Raw genomic sequence first — 18,437 nt, 5'->3', positions numbered from 1 at the left:
GGAAGAGCAGGAAACCCATTCTGTTGGTAATTCCTGGCAGTGAAAGTCTTAGAGGTCAAGGAAACGTGAAGCTTTTGTAATGTGATGCCTGGCCGTCCCTCCACCTCTGAGCCATACATTGTCTAAAAAATCAAGCATGCACTTTATGTCTACATGCCCGTCAAAAACAAGGTGTGAAAACAAAAAGACCCCACTGGACATTGTTCTGAGTTGGTCTGAGCACTTGAAAGTGATGCCACTCTGTCCTGATGTGCGTGCAAATCTCCCCGCAGTTGTGCAGGTCACAGTGCAGTCTCGGACCTTGCAAGCTCGGCTGCCATTTCCATCTTCATAGTGGGGGCAACAGCAGGGTCACAGATTCCTATGGTGTCAGCCTGGTCTACAGATGACAAGTGGCAGGATGGAGAACCCCAGTTTTTCTGAGCAGACTCTATATACTTAGAAGATTTGAACAGATTCCTCAAGTTACAAGACTTCCTCAAAATAAATCAACCTTTGCCATTGGAACTGGTTTGACTGAGGTGAGCTAGGATGGGGTAAGATTGGAGCTAACAGGTAAATCCGTGCTGATCCATGGCTGCCCTGGGATGCCTGGGCCTGGTGATCACCACTGGTTATACCTACGTGTAAAACAAGAAGGCTAAGGATATCCTGAAGCTGTCCAGTACGCCCGTCCCTGAGGTCAGTGGTACCAATAAAGCTACTGCAGCCATTAACTCATCTGTGTTTCTGGGTCTTATGGACAGGACACAAAAGGCACAAATTCAAGCTATGCACACAGGTTTATTCAATAATCTGCAAACAGACTCCATGAGTGTCTGTCACCTTGTTCCTGGTGAATCAAAGGGAGCCACCTCCTCTGTTAGCAGGAGATAGACTCAGCTCTGATCTGATCATTTTACATCCAAATGGCCCACTCACTCCAACCTCCAGCCAGCTTCTCTGGTTCCGCATGAAGGTCACCACCCTAAGCCAACTGCTACTTCCACACAGCCTATACAGCTTCTATAAGCACAGTTCTTCCCTGCACAATAAAGCTCGCCTCATAGCAAAGTACAAAACATATATATCCTCTGCCTATGTCCTCATCCATCTTTCCTCCCAACATAAGGTAGGACCCAGCACACCTTACCCTGTGCATACAGCACTCATGATTTGTTAATATCTGCTCTCCTCCCTGTACGACCCCGCTCATGCAGGACCACACTGATATATATATCTTTGCTTTATTTAGGGTTATTGCACTGGAAACGTTAGCTCCAGTAACACTAGAGATGCAGACTGACACTGCGGCCGGTCAAAACTAATTTTGGTTGAAGTGGTTAAGGTGGTCTAAACTGAAAAAGCTATTGCTTGGTCCTGCAAGTTCTATGTGAGGAATTACATGAAAAAAAAAGAACGCTGAAGGTGGTAGAGATGACAGTATCTTGCTTTTCACTGCAGAGGAAATATAGGCATTGGATATTCAGTGAAATACAAATTCTATTGCCATTGGCTCTCTTCGTCCTTTCCCTGTGAATTTAATCATTGGAAGATACAGTGTGGTGTATGTGTCCATTACTGGGTGAATCAAAATATCCAGAGAATCATTGTTAAAAGGTCTAGAGTGCAGACGTTGCTTTAAAACCAGAGCACCTGCTGATTCTGATGTCAGTGCTCTACGGGGTTCGCTGAGACACTGAGGGAAAGAGTTAGTGCTTCGACAGCCAGGACTTGTGTTTGCCTTGACATCCAATTACAAGAACTTGGGTCAAAAAGCCAAGCAGCACTTTCGTTAGTTCCACTTCACATCATGGAATGTTTATCACATTCATTGTCACGACTTTACAACTTAGCGACAGAATACTGAACTTTAACGACGTTGTCTAGTTCTGGCTGTGTCAGGACTCGGCTTTTGGTTAACATTAGGAAGCCAAGTATTTGAAAGCTCTTATTTGTGTGACCGGTTTGCCGTTAATAGGTATTAAAAGCAAGCTGGCAGGACAGGAAGGAGGTAACCGTTATTCTCTACAAAGTAAAGCATAAAGTGCCCTCAAAGTGGCCCTAAACCTCTGTGAGAAAACCTTGAGGAGCTTTCATGGGTAGAGGCAGTAAAGAGGGAATGACAGCTGACTAGAATGACGTGACCAAGACAACGAGGCAAAAAACTCAGCACGTTGTCTTGCTTCCTTTCAGATGCTTCTGTGTTACATCCAGTCCTTGGCCCAGTGTACCGTCCAGTGTATTTTCTGTTTAGAAAATTGTCATGTATCTATACAAGGATTTGCTCTTGAGAAAATTGCATGTTCTTCACTTGATACAAATGCACAGCTTGAATCATATTACTAACTCTGGTTTTTGGTTTAAAACAGGTTTGCTTGAGATTTCAAGAGAGGGCATGATGTCGCCTTCCACTTTAACCCGCGCTTCAGTGAGAACAACAGGAGAGCCATTGTTTGCATTACAAAGCAGGATAATGTCTGGGGAAAGGAAGAAAGACAGGTGGTTTTCCCCTTTGAAAGTGGTAAACCAAAGTAAGTTATTGCTACTATGAGATATTGAAAATGTCTGTTGCTCATGGGACTCGCTCTAAACCACAATGCCCTTGAAATGAATTTTCACCAGCTCTCCTGAGACACCTAACTAGGACATCTCCTCCCCATCCCAGGGGACCAGGCACTGCAGGCTGGAACAGGGCAGGAGCGGCTGTCGTGCTTGCGGCCACCACTCTGAGTTTAAGCTCTTCTGGAAATGAGAAAGATATCATCCTTAATAAAGAAAGGCAGAAAGTCTTTACAGTGCAGTTGGACTGAGACTCGCTTCCTTGAATCAACACAGTTGGCACGGCAGTCAAAACTAAAATCTTTTTTTAATTCTAAAATGAATACGTGCCTGTTTTATGAAAAAAATTATATATTTTTAAAGTGGCTAAAAAGTCCTCCATCCTTCATCCCTTCCACCATCCTCACAAAAGCTGCAGCTTGGCGAACATCTTTCCAGCATTGTCTACGACACACAGCACACTTTCTGTGTTTAAGTGCTGCTTCAATAGATATTTCCTAGGTGCTCCCTGTTGGGCCATGGCTGGCTGTAGAGTGGGCAAAAAAACAGCTTGACTGTAAGCTCCTCGAGGGCAGGGAGCGGAGGGACCCTATGCTACATCTGGTGGACGTCTTTTCCTCTTGAACATCGTTACCCAATGGTATGTCATTGTTTACGTGTGTGATAATTCAACCGGTACTCTATTGATGAAAATTTGGAATATGGAAAATTCCAAACAAATAAAACCTGGGAAGGTTAATTTATTTATTTTACTGAAATGCTGTAATAACTATCCTTATAAATCTTTGCTCCCTAGAAGAACAATTTTATTCAAAGAATAGACACGTTTAAAATTTAGGGAAGATATTGCCAAAGTGCCCCTTCTGAAGGATGTGAGGATTAACAGAGCCACGAGCTCCTGGAAGAGTGTGTTTTCCCTGCTCTTGCCAAAACTGGTTATTACAGAGCTTCGTAACATTTGCCACTCTATTAGGGGTGTCCTACTTTCGTGTTTATTTTTTACTTTTATGTGTTTTAGACCATAAAAAACTTTAAGTTTTAATGTAAACTTTATGTTTTTATTAATGTTTTCCTTTATGGCTTCAACTATATATTTTTTCTAACAATTTTATCATTTTGTTTTGTGTAAATCTTTAAATAATCTAGAGTTTATTTTTGCTGTAAAGTTACTCTTTCTGCACTTTAATCAGTTCCACAAATGATCTTAAAGATGGAACATCGGGCATCCTGAGCTCAGGCTGACTGGTTTTGAAATTAGTGGGCATTTCTAACAGTTCTGCGTATGTGCCATTTCAGATACAAGTGCTGGTTGAAGCTGACCACTTCAAGGTTGCAGTCAGAGATGCTCACTTATTGCCATACAATCATCGGAAGAGAAATCTCAGAGAAGTCAGAAAACTGTGAATTTCTGGTGACATAAATCTCACCAGTGCTTCGCACACTATGATATAATCTTAAAGGGGCAGATGCTTTTTAAAAAAATGAAATTGAATGTAAACTTTGCACATTTAAAGGGTTTATGTACACTATGAGTGAAGTTTTACCTCTATTCATCAATGTCCTACTTGTAAATCATCCATTTAATAAATATTGTAAGAGTTACCTATCTTCATATGTCATTTAATCATATGTGCATTTATTTTCAATAATGCACAACGGAAAAAGAAATATGTAGCAATATTAATACTGTGTTGGAGTCTCCCAAAGCTTTCTATACTTCCTAAAATATTTTTTAAGACAAGAAATAGAAGTAAATACTATCCTCAAATTAACCTCTCTCTTCCTGGGTTTCATAAAAACCAGGAGATGCCACAAGGAAACCATTCTCCCATTTTCTTACTTCAGGAAATAAAATATATTCAGGAAATGAGAAAAGCAGAAAGAGTTTACCCATAGATGACCCTTGACCCATAGGCAATTACTGTTAGCATTCTATTTCTTTTGACTCCTTTTAAATCCTATTTTGTCTCTAAACTATACTTCACTGCTTTCAAATCAGTATTGGAGACTGACATGAGACTATCTCCCAATAGGTTTTCTTGGTTTTTATGAAATCTCTAAATTTGTAGGGGGGAAAAAAGTCATTTCTTAATTAAACATATATCAGATTCAAAAGTTTAATAGTTCCCATTGTCAACATTCTTAACTATGCCTTTCTGCCCTTCCTTTCTCCCAGCAAGCCCAAAGAATAATAAAATTTCAAAACTAGGTTGTGGTCACACGACTTCATTTTATAGAAAACCAAAATATTATTGTATCTATTATTGTCTCTACAATACCATCTTCTCAAGTACTTTAAATTGCTCATTGTCACAGGCTGGTTTCCCCGGGAAGCAAAGAGATCAGAATGCAAGTGGTTTATGAGGGAGCGCTCTTGTGATCAACTGCTGTAGGGACAAGAAGGTACAGGATTGGGCAGAGGAGGACATAGGGCATGGATGCCTCAGCCCACCCTGCAGGGGAGCTGAAGCTGGGATGATCCTTTAGAGTAGTCAAGAGGGGGACAGGTCCTTATAGCTGAACTCTAGTCAACAAGTACCGGCCACCTGGGAAACAGGGCGGAAACGTGGGTGAAGGGTCTGTCTTCACCTGAGGCCGTTCTCACATGGGATGATAACTGACTGCGGGCTGTCTGCGCTTCCGATGACTAGAGGAGTTAATTCTTCAGTCCTTCAGAGGGATTGGGCAGCACATCACAGCACATTGTAAAAACTACATAAATCCCTTAACCTAACATCTGGTCTGGACCGCCCTTCTCCTATGGTTAAATGGAAGAACATAAGCTTTGGAGAAAAGAGGGAACTATGTTTACACAAAATAACTCCTCTGAGCCTCGGTTCCTTTGTCTATAAAATGGGCAGTACAGCACATCTTTTGTAGGGTTACTGTGGTTGCTAAATATTGTTTGCAAAGGGGTCGTCATGTAGTAGGTCTTCAATAAATGGAAATGCCCTTTCTTTTTGATTTTGGAAAGGCTCTTGTTCTACTCAAGCAGTTTCCTTCCATTTGGTCTTCACAGAGTTTTCTCATGCCTCATGGTTCTAGAGTCCAATAGCCCAGGAACACTCTTTCTAGTTGTAGGAGACACTGATGGCTGCCTTCCCATTTATTTCCCATTTCTATCCCCTACTGACTCCTATTGATCTGCAGATGGGCAAGTGGTATCAGTTGGCCCAACCGAAGGGAAAGACACAGTTCTGATTACCACCCACAGCCATCTTATGACCCTGAAAGGACCCAGCCTTGGAGAAGCCGACCACGAGGGTGACCAAATGAACTACGAACCGAATGTGGACCTTGATGCCATCACTGAGCTGCTGATAGTAAAGTGCCTCAAATCATCCTGATGACTTAGTTAAGCCAGTTTGAGTTCACTTTACTGCTACTTAACAGCCAAAAGCTTTCTGAACGATTCAGTAGTAGATCTTATTAAACCTACCACAGAGAAAAACCTTGCTTACAGACTCTGTCTTACTCTCATCTACTTTATCCTCGAGGGCAAATATTATTTTATGTTGCATATTGTTACTTTGTACTCACCTCTTTTACATGTTCCTGGCTCTGCACCCTTAGTAAACCCTAACTTCTATATGTATTTCTTTGTTCTGCATGTCTTGCTTGAATTATTCATTGACAAACTTAATGATTAAAAGCTACCTTAATCTCGGGTAACACTAGGCATTCTGGGAACATTCCTCACACAGCCTCCCAACTGCTCACATGGACTTGATAATAAACACCGTCTCCCCCACAAGCCGAACACACCTTCCTTTGACAACAGAAGTGGATGCGTTTTCTTTTCTTGTTTGCAAACCCCTAATCTTGAGGGGTTATTCATCAAGTTCCTGCTTGTTTGGTCAACACCTCCAACCCTCAGCCCATTTGCTGACAGAAACAACTGGACCCAGGTCTGGTCACAAGCTTTAGCTACTCCGAGTCTTCTTGCTGCTCCGTTATTCTGACGGTCCTGTCTTCTACAATCTCATAGGTGAGTCTCTTATAAAAGAACATTTCAAACCCATCGTGATTGATCTAATTCTCTTCAAAGGAAGAAGGCATTTCCTTTAAAGGTTGTCAGTTATGTCAAAGGAAAAAGGCAAAACTTTAATGGGCACCTCTAATAATTTGATCATTTGAAACAGCAGCATGTAAACTGAGTTCAGAATCCAGATAGCTCATCTAAAGAAACGCAGTACACCTGGAAAATGCAGCCTGCAAAGCTGCTCAACACCAGCAAATTTAAGAGTTCAAACTAAGAACAGCGTATGAAAGGATGTAAATATTTCTGTCAAAGTTTAACACATTTTGATTAAACTGAAGAATGTTCATAAGCTGTGAACATACTTAGCTTAAAGTTTTGTTTTTTTTAAAGATTGTCAACAGTTGTTATCTCAGTTGCCAATGTTTTTCTTTTTTCTTTCTCTATTTCTCCCCAAAATCCCCCCGTTACATAGTTGTATATTTTTAGTTGTGGTCCTTCAGTTGTGGCACATGGGACACTCCCTCAGCGTGGCCTGATGAGCAGTGCCATGTCCGAACGAGTGAAACCCTGGGCCACTGCAGAGTAGCGCACGAACTTAACCCCTCGGCCACGGGGCCGGCCCTAAGCTTAAAACATTTTAAACAAGAGAGGCTAGGCACAGTGCATTTTTTATTCTGCATAAAGTAAAAAATATCCCCACTTCCTCTGAAAAACAGTATCATATCTAAAACACAAATAGTTAATAGTAAATATTAACTATTAAGACATTACATAACACTATATACATGAACATGAATCCATATTCTTTAACTTTTCAGTATTCAAAGAATACACTGCAGCATGGAGATTACGAAAACAATGTTTTGCTTTTTTTTAATTCACAGTTCTTCTGGTTGATTTCCATTAGGAGGCATTCGAGGTGAAAAGGCAATTAAGCCCCCACCAAAGGAAGAGTGTCTGGTGTGCTCCTGTCACCTCTCCTCCACCTGCATGAAGGGATCACTGCACCCTGGGCGTGACTAGAGAACAAAGTCAGAGAAGTCACTAAAGTAACACTCAAGTTTCACCAACTTAGTCTGCAACATTGCAAGTTAATAGTGGATTAATTAATAACATAACATTTTTGTACCTAATAAAATTATTAACATAATGATTATGCTACTTTCTAGCAGATATAATGTCGAAACTATAGCTTTTTTCATTGAAAGGGTGATTAACACGTAAATGGACTCAGCAGCACATGCAGAATGAATAAAACTGAGGCCACATCTTAAGCCACTTATGTAGAGTCCACAAATCCTAACCCATAGAACCGCACTTAATATGCCTTTTACTAGTCGGATCCTGTGGGATCCTTTCCTCTGTTCCCCCTCAAGCCCCAGTTCAGGCTCAAGTGATGCCATGGAGCAAGTCATAATTTGGGTGTGAAAGGGACAGGGGGACCAACAAAAAACATATCAAAAAATCAAAATTCTAATATATACAGAAGTAGAAAAGAATTCACAAGGAGAGTAAATTATAAGGTACTAAGATTTATCAGCAAGATAATGTATAGATAACTGTGAAGTACTTGTAATCATATTACTAATATATGAAAAACAGAATATTGTGATTCATTAGCTTCCAGATTTACTTATAAGATCATATATTATCAGAACCTACCATTCTGAGTTCAGATCTAGGAACAAGATGAAGTCAAGTTTCTATAAATGGGCCTTATGCTGAAATGCCTGACCCTCTGGTCTCAGCCTGCGATTAAAGGCAGCTGGAACCAAGAAGGACCAGAGTGTGGGTCACAGTGACACACTTCCTTCTGCCCCTGAGACACCTGGCCACCCAGAAGCCTGAACACCAAGAAGGCATCTTTGAGAGCCAATGAAAGCCAAGATAACAGAGGTCCTGAAGGAACTGATGGCTTCAGGAAGCCAAGCATTGGCCAGGCTTCATGAGGTTAACAACAGTTGCTGCTGTTTTATCCCACACTTGCCATAATGAATTGTTTACATTCTGAAATCAAAGATCAACAAACCAAGGCCATTCCCTGAGCCATTTTAGCAATTGCCCTGGAAAATTTCAAGGTAAGGCTTTACACCAGAGTTTCAGCTGGGCTACAAATTAAAATGACCTGGCACAGGTCTACCCCAGATCGCTGAACTACAACCACGTGGAAGGGCAGAAAACCAGGGCAGCAAACACTCAGTGGGCAAGACAGCACTGCTGCATCGTGCCCGTGCCAGCGGCCCTGAACACGAGGCAGACGCTCTGCCTGAGAGGGGCAGAGGGTGGACCAGGGAAATGGAGCCCTGAAGTTACAACATGCTTTAGGAACATAACACATTCATATCCCTCTCCTCATAAGAGATTAAACGTGTGCAGCTGTGCCTGGACATGAGGCAACACGGGAGAGACGAGAGCGTCCACGGGAAGGCTGCCCAGAGGGCTGATGCTGGAGCTGGAGTTAGAGGCAAGAGGTCACCAAAAGTAAAGGCTGGGGGCTTCCAAATAAAATAGAACATAATTAGAGTAATCTAAGCAAATTAGAATGAAAACAGCCAATGACACCTGAAGCTAGGCTAGACATCGTGTCCCCAAGCGCATGCTTCAGATGGGTGGAAACCTTGCCTTACACTTTCCTGCATCACTTAGAAACACCTGCATAACCCGGGCCACATGTTAGATATTCATGTACTCAACCGACTTGTCACAGCACATTTGACACATAAGTCACATAAGGAAATACACCTTCAGAGCTTAATGCTAAAACAAACTATATTTTAAAGTATGTAAACATGAAATTTTGTTCCCATTTTGATAAAAATGAATAACAAATGGATTTCCGAGTTAAAAAAAAAAAGATCTAAATTTTAAACTGCATTTCAGTTAAAAACTGAGTAATATTCATTTTATAAAACAAATCTAGAATATAAAAGAACTTTTCAGATTAAGTTGGAAAATTTACTGAATCAAGATGATGGCACTCAGTCATGAGATTTTTATTATCAAATACTGCTGAAGAAAAGAATTTTTAACTTTTTAAATATTCTCACAGTCAAGGGTTATTAGAAATGGACAAAGCTTTGAAAGATATGAGAAGTTCCATATATCAAATGCTAAGACAAAAATATAGATTATCTTATGCTATAACAGTTTTTCAATGTTGTTAAATTTTTTTTAGCAAAATTCTCATCCTTAATTTCAGCATAAAAAGGGACTTCTACAAACAAATCTCATGCTTGTAACATTAAAGGTGCCCAAAACAATCTCAATGAAGAACCCAGCTGGGGAACATGAAATGTCCGGCCAAGGTGATGTTTATTTTGCGTTAGGCCCCAGCCAGAAGAGCACCACAGAGCAGCAGAAGAGAGGAGGCAGAACTATCACACGCTATATTATAACAGAAACGCAAGAGCCCTTTCCTAATGCATGACAATCACAACAAAGCAGGTAGGAGTAGGCATTAGGGAAGAAAAATTGGTCATTTTGAAGAAAGGTTTGACGATGTGTGTTGAAAAGGAAGAGAACTAAAAAAACTTCAGGGAATTTCTCTAATTCTGAGTCTTTACAAACAATGAAGGATCCCAAATAGTTTGGTCTAATGTAAAATGCTACTTATATCCAACATGGATTAGTATCTGCTGTTGATTTTTTTTTTTTTTGGTGAGGAAGATGGCCGCTGAGCCAACATCTGTGGCAATCTTCCTCCATTTTGTATATGGGATACCACTGCAGCATGGCTTGATGAACAGTGTGTAGGTCTGTGCCCAGGATTCAAACCAGCAAACCCTGGGCCACCGAAGCGTAGTGCACAAGCCCAGCCACTATGCCACCAGGAAGGCCCAGCCCCTGTTGTCGATTTTTAATAGGTCTACCACAACTGGGCTCTACCTCAGCTGATTTCCTTGGAATATTTTGAAATTAGCACATTTACTGTGTTTCAAAAGTTCTGGGCAAAAGTTTTGATACAAATGAAGATAAAACCACATCCACCTTCCATAAGCATCATTTTTTAAGCACAGCCAGAGAAGTGTGATGGTTTGGTGCCTAAGCTTCCTTTGCATCTGAAATTCTCATCCAGCCTGGCACCAACCTGAAGGAAATCACCTCACTCCTCATCATCTCCCTTCCCTCTTGGGACCTGTGACCTTCCTCCCAGGACCGTGGGGTTAGGGGCTAATAACAGAAGTGAAGTTACTTAGCAAACACAGAAAAGCAACTTTAGGAGATTTGTCACTTCAAGTAATCTAATCCCATCCATCAAATGAAATCTGCAAGTGTTTGGGGGTGAGGATGTGGTCTATTTTCCAGAAATCACAGACAGCTTATATCACTTCCTGTGAAAATTTTTTCACCTCCTGTACAAGCTCCTATCCAACCCAAATACTTTTCTTAAGTAGTCTCAGCAGAAAAACTAACCTGAGAACGATTTAACGGGACTTTCGATTCTAAAATATCCAGCGTCAAAGGTTATATGACCAACTTCCTTCGGCCCTCAGCCTGCTCTCCCTGCTGCATCCTCTCTCTCACTGCCTTCTTCACAGCAGCGAGGCGACCCCCATCTGCGATCCCAGCACCATCCTGTTTTGGTTCACTCGCTATACCTGAAACAAATTTGTCCTACAAAGAGAAATTATGACATTTACTAAAGCAACTCGTTACCACCTTATAAGAAAAATAAATAAAGCATACCTGAAGTATTTCACACATCCGTCTTATACTTATCAAGTTCCTAGTATGTGCTAAACGTGCTAGGGGTCAAAGGTAAAGGGCAAAGTTCCTGCCCTCAAGGAGTTAGTCTAGGCTGTTGTTGTCATTTAATGTAAACAAAGACAAGACCCCTCAACATGTCTAAAAACTGATGGAAAAGAGAGAACAAGGCTAACTGATGGGAGGAGAGGTCAATGAATAAGAGGTCTGAGGGAATGGTTTCAAAGTACAGATAAAAGATTAGTTTGATCTTACTTGTTCAGTAATCTTAACAGTGGCCTATAAAGTAAAGTAGGAGAGGACCAGGAGGAGGAAGAAGCCAGGAAGAAATGGCGGCAGCGCCTGCTGCGTCCCCCGGGGAGGCTGAGCCGGAGATGGAGCCCGTCCCCGCAGCGAGGCCGGCACGGATCCCCTCCCGGTCACGGCCACTGAAGCCTCGGTGCCTGACGGCGAGGCCGACGGCCAGCAGTCCTCTCCTCAGGCCGAGCCGCCGCCGCCGCCGGGGGAGCTCGCCCGCAGCCCGGAGGCGGCGGGGCCGGGGCTGGAGGCCGAGGAGAAGCTGCCCGCCCGCCGGGTGCTGGAGCCGCGGCAGCCGCGCTCAGGAAGGCCCGACCCTCGCCTTCCCCTGCCCGCCGCCCGAGAGCCCCCGGCCCCCGAGGAGCGCCCGGAGCCCCCGCGGCCCCAGCCCGCAGCCCCGCGCTCGTGCCGCCGGCGGGCGGGACTCCGAGCTGTCGCAACTCATCCCCGCTCGGAGGTGCGGGTCACGCTGCACCCCGTCATTGAGGACGAGCTCGTCGTGTCGTTCCGCCTCGGGGAGAAGCTCTTCCCGGGGGTCCTCATGGATCTGTCCAAAAGATAGGAAGTGCAGAGACTCCCTTTCACGGCTCTCCATTCTGTTTCCTGCAACAGCACACACTCCGATGGTTTGGGCCCCGTGGGACCCTTGTGACAGTATTTCCCAAAAGGGAATAGAAGGATAAACCCGAAGCTATGCAGCTTCAAAGTAACACATTCCAAGAAGGGACAGAAGTCCAGCGTGAAGCGAGTGGTGCTGTTCCTGGGGATCCCCCTCCTGTCCCGCCTCCCCAGCCGAGCTTGGCTGAAACCCTGTGGACTTCCAAACCACCTCCTCTCTTCCACGAAGGAGCACCTTATCCTCCCCCTTTGTTTATCAGGGACACATATAACCAATCGATACCTCAGCCACCTCCGCGGAAAATTAAGCGACCCAAACGAAAGATGTACAGGGAAGAACCTACTTCAATAATGAATGCTATTAAACTACGGCCCCGGCAAGTCCTGTGTGACAAATGTAAAAACAGTGTTGTTGCTGAAAAAAAGGAAATTAGAAAAGGCAGTAGTGCAAGTGACTCTTCTAAATACGAAGATAAAAAACGGAGAAATGAAAGCGTAACTACTGTGAACAAAACACTGAAAACTGACCATAAAGTGGATGGGAAAAACCAAAATGAAAGCCAGAAAAGAAACGCTGTGGTTCAGGTTTCAAATATTGCTCACAGCAGAGGCAGAGTAGTCAAAGTTTCTGCTCAGACCAACACATGAAAAGCTCACTTAAGTACTAAAAAAGTGCTCCAGAGTAAGAACATGGATCATGCAAAAGCTCGGGAAGTGTTGAAAATTGCCAAAGCAAAGGCACAAAAGAAGCAAAGTGAAACCTCTACGTCCAAAAATGCACATTCAAAAGTCCCTTTCACACGCCGCTATCAGAATCCTAGCTCAGGTTCCCTTCCACCCCGGGTTCGTCTAAAGCCACAAAGGTACAGGAATGAAGAAAATGACTCCTCTCTGAAGACAGGACTTGAGAAAATGCGGAGTGGCAAGATGGCACCCAAGCCCCAGGCTCGCTGCACCTCTACCCGCTCAGCAGGTGAGGCCCCTTCAGAAAATCAGAACCCCTCAGACGGCCCTGCAGAGGCCAGCTGTGCGGTTCAGGACACAAACGAAGTGCTTGTGCCTGGTGAGTAGGAGGAACCACAGACACTGGGCAAAAAGGGCAGCAAAAGCAATATCTCTGTTTACATGACCCTAAATCAAAGAAATCTGACTCTTCCGGTGCGTCAGTGTGTAGCATTGATAGCACGGATGATCTGAAATCCTCCAACTCTGAGTGTAGTTCTTCTGAAAGCGTTGATTTTCCTCCAGGCAGTATGCACGCACCTTCCACCTCCTCCACTTCCTCCTCTTCAAAGGAAGAGAAAAAGCTCAGTAATTCCTTGAAAATGAAAGTCTTTTCCAAAAACGTCTCTAAATGTGTCACAGCAGATGGCAGGATCATATGTGTAGGGGACATTGTTTGGGCCAAGATATATGGCTTCCCTTGGTGGCCAGCCCGTATTCTTACTATAACTGTGAGCTGGAAAGAAAACGGCCTTTTAGTTCGACAGGAGGCCCGGATTTCATAGTTTGGGTCTCCAACAACGTCTTTCCTTGCTCTTTCGCAACTCTCCCCCTTTTTAGAAAACTTCCAGTCATGCTTTAATAAGAAGAGAAAGGGCCTGTATCGCAAGGCTATCACAGAGGCAGCTAAGGCTGCCAAGCAGCTGACCCCTGAAGTGCGGGCTCTGTTGACACAGTTTGAAACGTGAACATGGACAGTAAGGTAGGCAAGAGCCATTGGGAGGCGCCACAGATCTCCTAATTTAGTTAGGAGTAACTTCTATGAAATAGCCTGGCCAAATTGGAGAGAGAAATTGCACTCAGTTGGCTGCTTTTTTTATACTTACCTTATAGCCATTTTTAGACTGAGAAGCTTAAACTGAACAAGCAATCAAATTTTGTCTTAAGGAAGTGAGATTTTAGCAGTATTTTTCAGTTTTGACGTCTAAAACCATCCCAAGGCATAGGAGCCATAGCCTCAACTGAAAATGAATTTTTGCAGGGACTGTTAATTGCCATTTGTACCTAGTATTGTGTGTATGTGTGTATATATATATACAGACACGTACATATATGTGTGTGTATATACACATATATATATAAAATATAGCCTGTCACTATGTGACACAGGTTGCATATTCGGGATTGCAGTAAGGCTGGTGAGCTGGGGGGAATATTGTGGATATTTAATGACTACTTGCTTTTTAATTAACGAACACTTAGCCTTTCTATGTGCATAATGGTGCAAGAATGGCGCATAGGTGTCTGAAAAACTGAGATGCTTGCTATTCAGTTGCAGACTGGGTAACTAGCCCAGTATTTGAGACTGAGTCTGTCACAGCTGGCTAGGTTTGAATCATCACTCTCTCTCTTTCATCCAATGGTAATTTAACAGAAACTTTCAAACTTCTGGTTTGGGAATTTAGATAGCTTTGTCTTTGGATATGTAAATAGTCGATTGCTGAATTTGGTCAGATTTTCTGACTGGCTGTTCCTAAATTCTTAGGATACGTCCTAGTAAATTACACTTTATGAATTAATTGTCATATGTGTAATTGTTGCATTTTGGACGTACCTAATTTGATAATTTTTAAAAAATATTTTCATTTAAGGTATCTGTTTGCAGGTCAGAAAGTGAGAAAATGTAATTGTGTAATGCTCTGAAATGTAAAAAAACAAGCCGTAAATAAAATCAACTAAATCCAAAAAAAAAATAAAATAAAATAAAGTAGGAGAGAAACACTGGGGGTAAGGGGCAGAATTACAAGGCTCTGATATAATGCTATCTTGACACAGCCATTATCTGCGTAGCTGGTGGTGTTATGTTCCCAGGACTAAGCACCAGATAAAAAATGCCCACAGGAGGTCCAAATGTCCCAGCATCCTTCCTGCTTAACAGACTTGAAATTCATTCAGTCAATCTCGTCACTGTCCTCAGGGCCTTTGTCATTAGTAAGACATTACCAATGTCTTACTAAGACATTACTTCATTAGTAAAATAAGGAGACTTCATTAGTAAAATAATCCTACAATAATCCTTTAATACTCTAACATCTTAAACTCCTAAGACAGAATTCAAAACACAGTTTTTATTTGGATTACACAGCATAATAAAGTACCAGTTTAGAAACCTGATTTTACAACCACAGGCGTTCTTCTAAAATCTAAAAGAAAACGTGGCAGGGCTCCAAGGTGGCTTGAGAAGTAGCAATCTGAACCAAAAGCTTGGAATTAAAATATTTTAGGAAAAAAATTACTACAAATAGATAAGAATGGAATCTATCATGTCAACAAAGCCAATTTTACAGAGAAAATAGGAACTTTTCCATGATAAAATTTGGGAAGAAGAGAGAGAGTCTAAGAGTCATTGTTCCTCTTTTCTCCTTAGAAAGTTCCTTCATTTTGAAATACATCACGCACAAGAGTATATAAAGCAGAGAGATGGCATAGCCTGTGGGTTAAGAACATGGGTTCTGGAGTGAGAAACCCAGCTCCACCTTGGGCACATGCTCGAGTCTTCCTGGCCTCAGATTCCCCACCCAGGGATAATGGCACCCACCTCACAGGACTGCTGTGAGGATTAACTGAGTCCATGTGTGTAAGGGCCTGGGAAGCATAGTTGGCACATACTAAGCATTATATAAATTATTTACTACTGCTATTATTACTACAAAACAATGGATAGGTACAGTCTAAAGAATAAAACACACTGGTACATACCACTCCTTAGCAACTCAGAAGCTCTCAGGGGGACCAAATCCAATCCCAGCCCCCCCCCCCCCCCCCCAGAAATGACCATCCTGAATTTTGTGTTGACCTTTCCTCACTCTTTCAAGACAATCAGGACATTGTAAGTAATAGATGACACGTTTTGTGAAATGATGAAAAACCTGAAGCTAAATGTTTCTAAAGCTTAAATTCATTAAAGTAAAAGAGTCTATATTAGAAATCCACAAATTTACCTGAAACACATCTTTGCTCGTATTGTTGGCTTTCTCCCATCCACACTCCTCAAGTATGGTCAGACTGTTGAATTTGTGGCGCAGATCCTGTATCTGTTAATAAATAAAGCACAAGTTTATCAGATTAATGCTAACCATATTAAATTTACAAACTAATGAACAAAAGTTTCAAAAAAATTGACAATGACTTGGACTGGTGACATAAATTTAGACTGTCATTTTCAATTTAGTATTGAAATCACTTCTTATGGTAAAATTATTCATTGTTACTTTATGTTATAAACCTCAAAAATCTACATAAAGGATGTCATATGTGAATAACTCTCCTAAATTATTTTGATGACTAAAATGGTAGGAGAGATATCCTAAATTATACAGTGTGAACACAATCTCTCTCCCTTTTGTTGTTCTTGTTGTTGTTTTTTACAGTTTATGTATCCCTTCTCCTACTGAGGAACATATTCGTTGCTTCCAAGTCTTGGCAATTATGAACAAAGCTGCTATAAACATCTGTGCACATTTTTGTGTGGACACAGGTTTTCAGGTCATTTGGGTAAACACCAAGGAGTGTGTCTGCAGCATCGTATGGTAAGACTGTTTAGTTTTGTAAGAAACTGCCAAACTGTCTTCCAAAGTGGCTGCTCCATTTTGCATTCCCAACAGCAATGAATGAGAGTTCCTGTTGGAGCAGAAATCAATGAAATTGAAAATAGGAAATCAAGAGAGAAAAATCAATAAAACCAAGAGCTGGTTCTTTGAAAAGATCAATAAAATTGATAAACCTTTAGCCAGGCTAACTAAAAAAAGTCAGCCATCACTGCTGATGCTATGAACATTAAAAATATAATAAGGAAATACTATAAACAACTCTATGCCCACAAATTTGATAACTTAGATGAAATGGATCCAATTTCTTGAATGATATCAACTGCCAAAACTCATATAAAGAAAAATATATACTCTGAATAGGCCCATATCTACTAAAAACATCAAATCAATAATTAATAACCCTCAATGAAAGAAAGGACAAGGCCTAGATGATTTCACTGGATCATTTCTACCAAACTTTCAAGGAAGAAATACCAGTCTATAATCTTTTCTAGAAGATAGATGCAGAGGGAACACTTCCTAACTCATTCTGTGAGGCCAGAATCACCTTAATACCATACCAGATAAAAACATTATAAGAAAGGAAAACTAAATATCAATATTTCTTATGATCGTAGATGTAAAAATGCTCAGCAAAATATTAGCAAATCAATTCAACAATGTATAAAAAGAATTACACACCATGACCAAGCAGAATTTACACCAGGTGTGCAAGCCTGGTTCAACATTTGAAAATCAGTTAATGTAATCCATCACATCAACAAGCTAAAGAAAAAAAATCATACTGTCTTATCAATAGATGCAGAGAAATCTAACACCCATTCATAATAAAAACTCTCAGCAAACTAGGAATGAAAAGGAACTTCTGCAACTTAATAGAAAATGTTTACAAAAAACCTACAGCTAACATCATACATAATGGTGAGAAACTAGAAACCTTTCCACTAAGATCAGGAACAGGACAATGATGTGCCCTGTCGCCGCTCCTTTAGAACATCGTACTGGAAGTACTAGCTAATGCAATAAGATAATAAAAGGATATACACAAGGCAAACAGATTGAGAAGGAAGAAATAAAACTGTCTTTGTTCCAAGAAGACACAACTATCTATGTAGAAAATCCCAAAGATCAACATATAAACTCCTGGAGCAAATACATAGCCTTGTATCCTACAGGGTACAAGGTTAACATGCAAAACCCAGTTTCTTTCTTATATACCAGCAATGAACAATTGGAATTGGAAATTAAAAATACAATACCACTTACATTAGCACAAAAATTGAAATACTTAGGTAGAAATATAACAAAATGTGTACAGGATACACATGCAGAAAACTAGAAAGTTCTGATGAAAAAAATCAAAGATCCAAATAAATGAAGATGTATCCATTGTTCATGAATAAGAAGAGTCTGTTGTTAAAATGTCAGTCCTGCCCAACTTAATCAACACCATCGCAATGAAAACCCCAAAAAGTTATTTTGTGGATATTAACAGAGTGATTCTAAAGTGTATGTGGAAAGGCAAAAGATAGTGAATGTACTATACTGACTGAGAAGAACAAAGTTGGCGAACTGACATTACCTGACTTTAAGACTTACAATAAAGCTACAGCAAGAAGACAGTGTAGTTCATGAAAGGACAGATAAACAGGTCAATGGATTAGAATAGAGAGCCCAGAAATACACCTATATAGTCAACTGTAAATAGTCCTTTAGGAATGTGATGATGAAGTGGGGGTGTG

General features: G+C 41.3%; 1 long non-coding RNA gene and 1 pseudogene across 1 annotated transcript; one reads left to right on the top strand and one right to left on the bottom strand.

Moving 5' to 3' along the window:
• Positions 1-7,439: 7,439 nt before the first annotated feature.
• On the bottom strand, positions 7,440-11,877 carry LOC124234142 (uncharacterized). Its single transcript, XR_006887236.1, has 3 exons — positions 11,483-11,877; positions 10,937-11,137; positions 7,440-7,542 (listed from the first exon to the last, which is right to left on the bottom strand). It is a non-coding gene; the product is annotated as an uncharacterized LOC124234142 (long non-coding RNA).
• On the top strand, positions 11,557-13,410 carry LOC124234141 (PWWP domain-containing protein 2A-like; annotated as a pseudogene).
• Positions 13,411-18,437: the final 5,027 nt, after the last annotated feature.

This window comes from Equus quagga, unplaced genomic scaffold (genome assembly GCF_021613505.1).
Source record: "Equus quagga isolate Etosha38 unplaced genomic scaffold, UCLA_HA_Equagga_1.0 71690_RagTag, whole genome shotgun sequence".
Taxonomy (NCBI): domain Eukaryota; kingdom Metazoa; phylum Chordata; class Mammalia; order Perissodactyla; family Equidae; genus Equus; species Equus quagga.
The sequence above is the reverse complement of the archived record's forward strand: the minus strand, read 5'-3'. Positions and strand labels throughout refer to the sequence as shown.